Source organism: Ambystoma mexicanum, chromosome 2q (assembly GCF_040938575.1).
Source record: "Ambystoma mexicanum isolate Mex_15411 chromosome 2q, UKY_AmexF1_1, whole genome shotgun sequence".
NCBI lineage: Eukaryota > Metazoa > Chordata > Amphibia > Caudata > Ambystomatidae > Ambystoma > Ambystoma mexicanum.
Window position 1 is genome coordinate 164,166,060 of NC_090924.1, and position 11,828 is coordinate 164,177,887.

General features: G+C 43.9%; 1 pseudogene; it reads left to right on the plus strand.

Moving 5' to 3' along the window:
- Nucleotides 1-6,887: 6,887 nt before the first annotated feature.
- On the plus strand, nucleotides 6,888-8,443 carry LOC138568678 (A-kinase anchor protein 8-like; annotated as a pseudogene).
- The last annotated feature ends 3,385 nt before the right edge of the window (nucleotides 8,444-11,828 follow it).

Here is an 11,828-nt window from a genome sequence, read left to right on the forward strand (position 1 = left end):
CTCTCTCCAGGCTCCTTCTCCCATCAAAAGCTCCACCTTTATCTTCTTCGTCTTCCTCCATCTCATCTGATCCATTTGTAATTTGAATTTTATTGATATTGATATTGATTAAGCACCTTCGCCAAGGCATGGTACAAAAAAGAATAACATTGGTACAAAATGAAGTAATGAGTCCAATGACAACAGCTAACAGAAGAGTTAAGAAGAAGTCAATGAAAAGAGGACGATCGCTGGATAGAGTAGAAGGATTAAGAGAGGGGTGTTTCAGGATGTGAATCATCAGAGCATGTTTAAAGGAGGAAGGGAAGGAGGCAGAAGGCAGCAAGAGTTTAATTAGAGATGCCAGAAAGGGTATCTTTGAGGGGTAAACAAGTGGAATAAGGGGAGCAGGTAAGGAGTTAAGGGGGGAAGCCGTGGGATATGACCGGGCATAAAAAAATGCTGTATCTGAATCAGCAACATAGGAAAACAGAAGGGGGGCGAAGGAAGAGGACGAGACATCAGTATGAATGGGGAAGGAAGGTGGACAAGAGATGAGTGGAGAGTACAGACTTTGGAGATGAAAATAGTCAGTGAGGTCAGAAGTTGAAAGGGAAGAAGAAATAGAGGGGTACGAAGCTAATGGGGCAGTGCATCCAGTTTATAACCTGCAACAGGCGACGAGATGGTGGATAAGAGAGGAGGTAAGGGGTGAAACATAGTGTTTTTTAGCAGAAAGAAGAGAGGCATCATAGGATGAATGAAGTACAGAAATAAAAGGGAGGTCCGAAGATCTGTTTTCTTTCCAGGTAAGCTCTGCCTTCTGTAAGGCAGAGAGGGGGGGGTGAAGACCTGGAGTCAACCATGGCTGGGGAGACTTACGGGAAGGAGAGAAGGGCCTAGAGCAGTAAAGTAGGTCAAGAGCAGATGAAAGAGAGTTGTGAATAATAACTGTAGCAGTGTCAATAGGGAATGAAGAAAAAGCAGAGAGAGAGATGGAATACTTTGGGAAAGGGAGGATAGAAAAGAGCCAAGATCACAACGAAATAAAGTGGTTGGGGAAGAGAGGTAAAGTTAATGAAGGTGGTAGGGAAAGAGAAGGAAAGCAAGGATTGATTAGAAGAATAACACAGATTTACAGGATCCATGCATATCAACTCTACTTTTTCCAAACAGTCATACTCTCTTGGAAACCTGCAGCCTCATTTAGGAGCCTTGCTCCACCTGTGGAACCTGCCCACCCTTAACTGTCTGCAGTGGGAGTTGTTACAGTTCATGTTCCCACAGCTTTACTGCTTATGTATTGGGGATGGCCCCTCTGTAGAGCCATTAATCAAACCATCCTAGTGGCTGAGCAGCCTCTTAGAGCATCACATTATGGAAGTAATGGTAAGGGCCAATGCAACAGACTCCCGAGATCCATGGTTTCAGCAAGCATGCTCCGCTTGTGAAATCTGCTTGGTAAGTGTGAGTGTAGTGACACGTGCATACTCTTTTCCTCACAGGTTTCTCAGCATCAAAGTTCTCCATGCATGCCAAATCAATATCGTGATACTAACGAGACCAGGCACTGCTCTTTCCCCCACCTTCGTTGAAAAACATGTACTAGATGTTACAACTGTCCTGTCATGATCTCACAGAAGAACTGGAGTTTTCATATGCTTGGGTGAAGGCATGGCTTAAGGATTGTTCTTTCAGCTTAAGTTCACATGTTGACTGGACCACTTCCGATCAGGAGTTTCCCTTAAAGGGACAGGAATGAAGTTGTCTTTCCTTGTGACATGTTCTTCCTCCTTGATCTTTCTGTTCCTCCATGATCTCTCTTCACCTTTGAAACACTCAATCATGCCATCCTCATACATTGCCTACATGATACCCTTGGCATCAAGGACTGGGCATTGGTGTGACTGACCTCCTTCCTTTTGAACAGACCTTCCCAAGTGCAACTGGGCCCTTTCCTATCCTCCACCTCACTCTCTACCTGTGGCATCCCTCAGGACTCTATCCTATCACCATTGCTCTTCAACATCTACCTTGCCCCTCTGGCCCACTTGATCTCCACCTTCTCTCATCACTTACAGTGCTATGCTGACAACAAACAGCTCTCCTTTATGTTTCCATCCTCCACCTTCTCATCTTCATCTCTCATACGTGACTGCCTGAATGCTATTCAGGCTTGGTTCTCTGCTAATTATCTCTGCCTAATGCTAGTGGGAAAGATGTCCTTCTAATTGGGATTCCTGCTCCCTGTTTTGCCCCACTCTCTGGCAACCCTCCTCGGGTCCCCCCTCACACTCTTGTCAGGCTAAAAACCTTGAGGTAATCTTTGACTCCTCTCTCTCCTTCTCCCCATGCATCACAGACCTTTCCAAGAAGTCCTACTCTCACCTTCACCCCCTCAGAGGCATTCTCCCTTTCCTCACCTTCCCCCAGAAGCTCAGTGTCTCCAGAGCTCTGGTTCTTTCTAGGCTGGACTATTGCAACAGCCTCCTCCTCAATCCGCCTTCCTCCTCAATCCGCCTCTTTCCTCCCTTCGCCATCTGCAACTAATCCAGAATAGCGCTGCAAGACTTAACCTTGCCCTCTAGTCCAGGGACTGCATCTCTCTAGCCCTAAAATCTCCCCACTGGCTCCCAGTGACTGCAAGGATCAAATCCAAGACCATTTGCATCATCCATAAGGCTGTCTGGGGCCTAGGACCTCTCCACATCCAGCTTTCTCTCACAAAATACCTATCTGCTAGAGTCCTTTGGTCCTCTAACTCTAACTCTATGAAGGTCAGACGTTTCTTCAAGCAGAGAGTGGCAGGTAGGTCCCTCTCCTCAGCAGGAGCCTCCTTCTGGAATGGCCTCCCTGACCATCTCAGACTAGAGCCAGATCTTCTTAAGTTCTAATAACTTTACAAGACTTTCCTTTTCTCCTCCTCCTCTCTCCCCCTCCCTTGCTAATGTCCATCTGCTGTTGAGACCGTTGCCTGGTCCCTCATGAGTCTTCAGGGGCTAGGCCCTCCTTTAACCAATTTCTCCTGACATCCCTACCCAGCACTTCCTGCCGGGCATCCTTCCTAGCTAGCCAGAATCTGGTTCACTAGGTCCACTGCACTTTGTTTTCCCTCTCCCAACTATCCTCCAGCACTTACTCAGCCCCTTAAGCCCCTCACTACTGTATTTCACATCCTCCCCCCTCTTCCCCTTGCCAGCTATTCCCCCTGCTTACCCCCGTCTGCTGCACCTCTTTGTCTCTGTACTCGCACGGTAAGAATGTCACAAGGCCTAGTATGACCGCTACTGTTGTTTTCTTCTCCTATGTAACCCCTACATTGTTTGCCTTGCGGCTCCTGGTAACACTCGTGTATAGACACCATACAAATGTCCAATAAATGAATCAAATAAATAAAAATACAATTCGGGTGTGGTGAAATAAGACAGGGTATCTTCTAAACACTACCTCTGGCCCAGGATCACTTAGCAGGCAGTTGCACTCAGCCCTCATGTCTTCCACATCCTTCACCTGAGCGTTAGGCAGGGTGCAGATACAGGGGGTTCACGATAATTACTTTTCCAGGGTTGTTGCTTTTGCTGTTATTTTTGAGGTTTTAATGATAATCACTCAAAGTTGTGTGGCCATTCCAAGGTCCACACAGGATTCCCAGTCCAGCAATCCACCTTTCCTGTCAGACCTCAAGAAGGGTGAGTCAGTTCCTAGTACAGTATGACTTCCTCTGGAAATCCTGCCATTTCAGCTACTTCTCTATAGAACTGTTATACAAACACTGATCCAGACCTAGGAATACATAAACTGATCTACTTGCATCGGCAGGTGAGTGGCTTTCATTGTTCTGGTAATTGTTGTGATATTCACACTTTTTTTGGCTGAGCCCTCCCACCTTGAGTACATCTATTGTTGTTGAGCCCCCGTTGAGTAGAAATAATGTTGTGCCCACCCCAGATGCCAAAGTCTGACGTGCTGTGGTTTGACAGGTTCCAGATTCCAAAAATTCCACAGTAAACTGCCCCTCTAACACCATGTGTAGATATTAGTTTACATTTACCCAGAACCATAATATTTTTACTGGTTCATCTGTGTCCTTCTAGGACTCTGGATATACCCACCACATTTCTTCAAAACTCTTTAACAAATATTAAACAAAATAACTGGCATTCGTTGGTGGATTAGTAGGACAGTTCTTGAAAATATATCCTAATCCCACACAGGGACACACTTAGCAGAAAAACTGTTTCGCAAAAGCAATATCAGTTTCTGAGGTTTATGTGGGTCAGGTGTTTGAACTAAGGCACTTTGCAGATTAGGCTTTATTGATGGCTCTTGGATAAGTCTGATAAAGGAGGACGCCAATACTAGAACCAGGGACGACATTTAGGGGTCGCAACTGCGGACATATATACATATATATATGGCTGTGGCCAGCACCATGTGGCTCTTTACTTCTGGAGTGGCTGGCTTTCTTGTTCAGGCCCCTTAAAAACCTCCATCCCAGCATGATCAATACTAGATCATGCTGGGATGGAGGTGATAGGAGTATCCTCGCCATGGTCTCAGCCCTGGTCACTTCCGCTGTTTCAAAGGCTGATAGGGGCAGCCATTTAGATCACCATCTCCAAAGTAGGTTGGTGGAGCCGATGTACAAGGACTGGCAGTCATGAAATATACCATAATATGTTGTTATTTTACTTCCAGCAAGGTCAACCAACTTTCCAAGCAAACTACCTAATATGTATCTGATCTAGTACACTATCTGCCATGAAGTTTTCCCGTATTAATGGGCATCCTCCCTCCAACTGCTGTCAGTTATACTCTTTGTCATATGCAAGATGTTTGATGATCCAGTCCATTGGGAGTCAGCTCATTTAAATATAGAACCTGCAAGACTGATCAATTATGTGGAGTGGCATAATATACTGAGCCCAGCTCTCTCCCTCCCAATTTTTTGTTTCTTCTACTCATTCAAAGTTGCAGAAAACAGGTCTCTGGATCATTTACAGCTGTAAACCTCTGTAGAAGAGCCACAGGTGGATATGGACATAAGTACAATGGGTTATGATGGTGTTTTAAAGACCACTAAATGCCCTCTCACTAGCTTATATTGAATGTTCTCTATTGATGGCTCACCTCCTGCTTGTCCAATTCCCACAACCATTTCCACAAATTCCAGGTGAGACTTTTTCAGTGGAGTCTTGCGTTTTCACTGGCTTTCCAGATGTATGAAAACCTTCTTCACAATTTCAATTTTTTATAAGAGTCCACTGCTCATAATCATTCTCTGCTGGATAATTGCTAACACATCTTCTGGTGTTCATGTTTGTGCTTGAGGTCCCAACAATTGGGGATTATACATGTGAATAGCTGTGTGGCTTGAGTGTGCTAGCCTGCTGACTGAAGGTTCATGTGAGAATGGAGCTGTCCTTTAATTAAGTTATTTGTCAGGAAGTTGTCTCTAGACCCGTCAGCCAGAGGGAATGGATGGATGTCCCCTGCTGCATTTGAAGTCCCCCTGGTTTTCATACCTCCCTTTCTTCCAGGATTGGTTGCATACATTTTGCTAAGGTGTATTGCCTTACTTTATTAGGCTGTGAATGGTGCACCTAATTCTGTTCTCTCTTTTCTCTCTTTCCTACATTTAGATACCTTCATTTTAGCCTTCCCTGGTAGGCCTAAATACCCCTGTCTCTCAGCCTACAAAGTAGTTTCACTGTTTTTGGACACCTAGATGTCATCCTTCAATATAGAGTCACTGGCGACATCTTGAAAATAAGGAACCTCGCATTGAAATGGTTGTTGCACATGGTGGGAACCAAGATCTATTCACAGATGCCCCCCTACCTTCTCGAACTGTAAACTAGGAACCACCCTAATTCGGTCTGGTTGGAGAAGTCTTGCAATGAGAGACTCCAAAGTCTGGCCTTCTTCCAACAACAGCTGTCAATAAGCTAAGCAGTATCATCTTCACATGGGTACTTATTAAACATCTATGCACAGGTTCTTGCACAAGATCGCCCTTGTTAATGTTTTGATAATATAAACTGTCTTCAACTTCTTCCCTGGCCTACTCATGGCTTCCTCATTTGCCACAATAAATGATTTTCAAGGGACCTGGTCTTTATACCTAAGCTGGTTTTATTAACACCTGGACAATGCCGGCTTTTCACTTAACTCTCTGGTCCTAACACAAAACAAAAGTCACCTGACACTGTGAAACAGGTTTATATGATTTATGAAATGCATGTTTGCAGGGGATGGATACAAGGCTTGGACGAACTAAATAACATGCACCACAAACACAGGATATTAGAGGTATGATTTCCATACTTTCCAGCAAAGCAAAAAGTCTAGGGTAAATAAAAAGTCTCTTTGTGAATCAATTTTAGGTTCCCATCCTTGAAGTAACTCTCAATTCCCAGTCACTCACAGTCTGGGGGATGGAGTTGTTTGGGACTCATTTTGGAATGGACATACAGCGTCCCAGCCAGGCAAAAATGGTGTAGTCTGAGAAAAATTGGATAGGATGAAAATATCAAACCTGTTTACTGCAAACCCGAAAATGGAGAGATTGTTTTGCCGAATTTTGGCACTTTTCCGCACAAATATAGATGGTACGTAGGGTGTGGGTATTGATTGGGAATGTGGGAGGTGGTTGGGCTGTGGGGGGCAAAAGTGCAAAAAAAGGTGGAACGTCAGGATTTTCTGGATTTTAAGTCAATTTTTCAGTATTTTTACATAGATCTGAGAAAAACCTATTAGTATGGGCCGCAGTTTGAACAGGTTGAGTTTTGCATGGCAAAAGGCATGTGTATCACTTTTTGTTAGTTTTGACACATAATAGATACATCATATAGCAACACAGAATGAGCAACAAATGTATTCATGTTGAGGTTGCTGAGGGGTTAGATATGGCAGTGTATGAATCCTATGAGTCCTACAACCCAAGGTCTTCACTGACTGACCATGATCTTTACAGATCTAGCTATGATTACAGTGAGGCTCAAGACACGGACAATGCCTATGAAGGTCACTATGACAGCCCCTACGGGAACCGCAGGGTCCAGATCCAGACAAAAGCACGGAGCAACTTTTGCCAACGGGGTCAGATCTGGGGCAGAGACGGGCGAAAAAACAGACCCATGGCGTCGTTTCCCGGGCGCGTGAGCGGACAATGGAATGAGCCACAACAGCCAATGGGCGGGTGGGGCTCTGGTGCCCCTGGTGCCTCTGGTTCCCCTTGGCCCCTATCCCTCTTCTCCCAGAAAGCTTACCCTGAGATCAACATGTTCCAGGAATGAGAGGTTTCCCTGGGAATAGGCGCTTCGGAGGAGGTGGCTTCAAAACACGGCCGAGGAAAAGCATCAAAGTGTGGGATGGAGACAAAACGCAGCCGCAGCAAACGCAACAGAAGAAAAAAATGAAGAATCAAGGCGCTGCTGCAAAGAAACGCAAACAGATAAACACAACAGGCGAACCAGAGTCTAAAGTGGCTAATAATGAAGAGGGGGGCGATGCTACTGCAGAAGAGAAGACTGAAGACGGGGCAGAGGTGGCAACAGATGCTGAAGGGAAAGATGAAGTTGGAACAGATAAAGGATCCTTAACAATGCAAGAAGAGATCAGCAAAGTTAAATGCAAATTTCAGGCTGGGAAGAAAATACAGGATCGGCAAAAGAAGAGGCAGCGTGACCGCATGGTGGAAAGGATTCAGTATGTTTGCTCGCTGTGCAAGTTCCGCACTTAATATGATGATGAAATGAAGAACCACTTGGTAAGCAAGTTTCACAGTGACCACTTCAATTTTGTGGGGACGAAGCTCTCGAAGCAGACGGAAGAATTTCTCCAGGAATATGTTTCTAACAAGCATAAAAAGACAGAAGAGCGTTGCAAGTCAGTTGAGGATCTTAATGCAGCAATCCAACAGATTTATAGAGACCAGGATCTAACATAAGACCTTGGCATGGACCACTTTATCAAGAAAGTGGAGGCAGCACACTGTACTGCATGTGATCTCTTCATTCATATGCAGTTTGGAATTCTTCAAAAACATCTCAAGTCGATTGAGCATAACCAAAATAGAAAGGCAATGATGGAGCAATCTAAGAAGTCTTCTTTAGTGGTAGCCAAAAGCATCCTCAATAATAAAATGATCAGCAAAAAGCTGGAGAGGTATCTGAAGGGTGATGATCCCTTCACAGAGGATCCAAAAGAGCGGGAGGTAAAGGAAGAAACTGAAGAAGGGGCTAAAAAGACTGCCGATGAGACCGGAGCAGAGGCGGCAGAAGAAAGTAAATGTGAAGAAGGCTTGGAAGCTGCTGGTGAAGATGAAACTGAAAAGGAATCCAACAATGGACAATCTTTTGCGGAAGAGGAGAAGCTCCTAGAAGATGGGGACGAGGAAGATCCCGAGGAGGAAGCCGAGGTTGAGGGTGGTGAAGAGGCTTAACCTATGGAGTAAATATGGACTGGCTCTCTGAAATTGATACATTGTGGACTTTGAAAAGCAAATGTTTTGTCATTCTACCACCCTCAGAGTTACCAGCTATTGCAAGGAATATCCTGCTACTGGACACTTTTAATGTATCATTTTTGTCCTTGTTTTACCACTGGGGATTTTCGGCTGCAACTTGTGTTTCGGGAGCAGCGTTGCAGTGGAAATTGCTGCTTTTCTTAATGCATGCCTACAAAAAATCCACTTGCCCCACCAGAGCTCAGTACACCAACCAGCTACACATACCACGCATAAAGAGAGCCACAGCGGGAGGTCTAGGATTCTCCTATATTGCACCAAAACTCTGGAACTCACTCCCTGCCACCCTTAGAGCTGAAACTTCCATTTCTGTCTTCCACAACCTCAAGGCCACTCTCCTCAACTAGCAAGTGGAGGTTTGCCTCCTCCACTTCTGCCATATATATTTTAATATAACACAAATGTAATATAACTATATTGTAACCTGTGTATATGCTGCTAATAACATGTAACTATATTGAAACCTGTATATATATTGCTAATGACCATGTAACTAAGTAACTAAGCTTTGTACTGTAACAAGTGCCACGATGTCCTCGGGCTGTTGTGTGCTATATAAATACGAATAAAACAAAACAAACAAAACAAGGCCTTGATGTGTAACTGCGACTCTGTTTAGCTCTGTCCCAATTCAAATCCTTTTTCCATTCCCCAAGAGAGAAGCAGAGGTCAATTGCACCCGCGTTGCACAGATTAAAGCTAATTGTCTCCAGCTGCAGAGCCTGAAGGCTATGGGAATGGAATGTTAGCTGTGGGGAGGATAGGTAGAGATGCACCCTTTGAAAGAAAATTCATGAGAATAGGGCACAAGGTTTGGTGATGCCAATAGGGCAGGTGAAAATGTACACACTACTGCCCTCACCCAAGGAGCAGGAATTACGAGTCGATGAACAACCAAAGCCAATAAATCCGTGAAATTCAGACTCAAGAGTGGTGCCCTGGTCACTTCATGATTGGACACCTGGGTTTTGAAGGAGATAAGGGGGGCCATTTTAGAGAATGTTCCATGATTTGAGATAGGACGAGCAGAGGTGATGCCAATGAATTCAATACAAGGCCAGTGGTGCAGCTTGTGTGCGCCTCGGCATCTGGTATAATGGTAAGGCCCATTGTCTTATCAAAGCAGAGTTAGCCTTGGCAGTCTCACCTTTAACATGCCTGGTTCGGAGGGGTGCACATCACGTGATGGCTGTGATGTATTAGTGTATCAATATACGTGTTAGCCATTCATGTATTAAGACTCCATACTGACAATGTTGTGGACCATGTGCATAGAGGAATGGGTTTAGATAAACTGTGAACAAATTGTGGTGGTCCTCCATACAAAATGGAGGACATAACAAATGCACACCCTTGTGCTTTATATACCAGCCAAATAAATAAAGTTATGCTTTATACATATCTCAAACTCAATCTTTACATTATGAATTTATTCCTTCATGAAAAAGTTTGTACTATCCAATTTCATTCATTTGCTTAACATCAAAAATAATCATCATTCATCTGTGTATGCCCCTATTTCTGGTATACATCAATTTACATGATCCCTACTTAAACATACCGTTTCATAAAAATGAAAATTCATTAATTTTCTGAATTTCTCAATTTGAGTCCTCATAGATCCTTGTATGGAGGTAATGTGAACTTCCAATGAATTCATATCCTTAATTTGTTGTTTCTGTTTGTGATCCCAGTGTGAGCTACTAGGATTTTAACCTAGATCTTCCACTACGCGTTTCGGGCGATTTGTCCGCCCTTCTTCAGGTGGGGATATCAATTTTTCCTTTTCTTAATTCTACAAAGTAAGTATATGTATAAATGACTCCATTAATTTATAAACACTTCTGACGTATTACTTTTCATATTATTCATACTCAGTACACTGTACTAACCTTGAGAGAGTAAACCCAAGTGTGGCAACCTTTTGCACGTTTCTATATTATTGCAACATTTTTTCTTATGTGTCTTTTGCTGAGATGTTTGAAACTGTTAAAAACAAAATAGTTTCACTTTAGTTATCTCTCCTCAAAGTCCTGTCACTCACAACACTACTAACAACTTTCAAAAAATGTGGTTCGATCACGAGTGGGATCAGTCACCAAAAATCAGCGCTGGGCCCCACTCTGCGATCAAAATTTTAGGAAGAAATCACTTTATTTGCGACACTTACCTCGCGGTAAAGTCACTGTTAATTCTGATTTGGGAAGCCTGTTCTCCGTATTTTAACATATTAGGTATTCAATGGGGGAGCTCAATTCTCCATGTTGCTGTAATTCTTGATAATTCTGCAATCAATATTTCAACCATATGGGTTACTCTCCCATACCCTATTCCATATACTTAAATAACTCTTTAGTAACAGACATCTTACTAGTTCCTACCTGTTTTCTGTGCTCTTAGATTGATGGATGTAATTCACGTACCGTTTTGTTAATACGCCATGTTCCGTTGCTAACTCTTATTCGGAAAGACGACTCGCTTTCCGTGAAGCGTAATTCCTTAATATCGCCATTTCTGTAAATAGTTATAAGTACGCTGGTTACTCGAGTTACCCTGAATACTCCTGACTACAGTCACGGAATAACGTGCGCTCGTTAGTTACCTTATTGTTTTTTCGATCCTTCCAAACGCTGCCCTCTCTCGTGTTCATTCTGTGTCCTGGGTCCTGCATCCAATGGTTGCTAAGCAACCAGGCTCAACTGGTCTGTCTCCTATATTGCCTGTTAACTAATTCCCATGCACCTTTAGAGCCACCATATTGGGTGTGTAGTTCAACCTCACACTAATGTTATTCCCAGTTCAGATTGGGACATCTTTTCTGTTTGTAAACAAGTTTCTAATCATTTATCATGAACATTTTCATAGGAAACTCTGGTCAAATATCCTTGCACACTTAACCTTCCGAAACAAAGAAGTTTTTAATGAAGACACATCCAATAATGCCTGTAATATACATATTACCTAAGATCCACAAGAACTGTGAAAATCCTCCGGGACGACTGCGCGGGAAGCCCTGAGGGTGGAACTCCTTCACCTCAGGACGACTCTTGTTGAGCTTGAGGCTTCAACAAACAGAAGGACAGAACAGCAGCTGGAGCATCTCACACGTACGCTCTCAGCTGAGATGCAGGCAACTAGGTCGGAGGTCCGGGCATCCCTTGAGTTGTTGCATGGGGACCTCCGCACACTTATCCTTCAGAACGAGACCTACCACACCCGCATGTTTGCAGCCATGGAGGAACAGACTAGGACTTTGCGTGGGCTGCCTCCCATAGTGCCACCACCTCCTGATGCAGCTGCAGAGGGTGAGGAGAGCGAC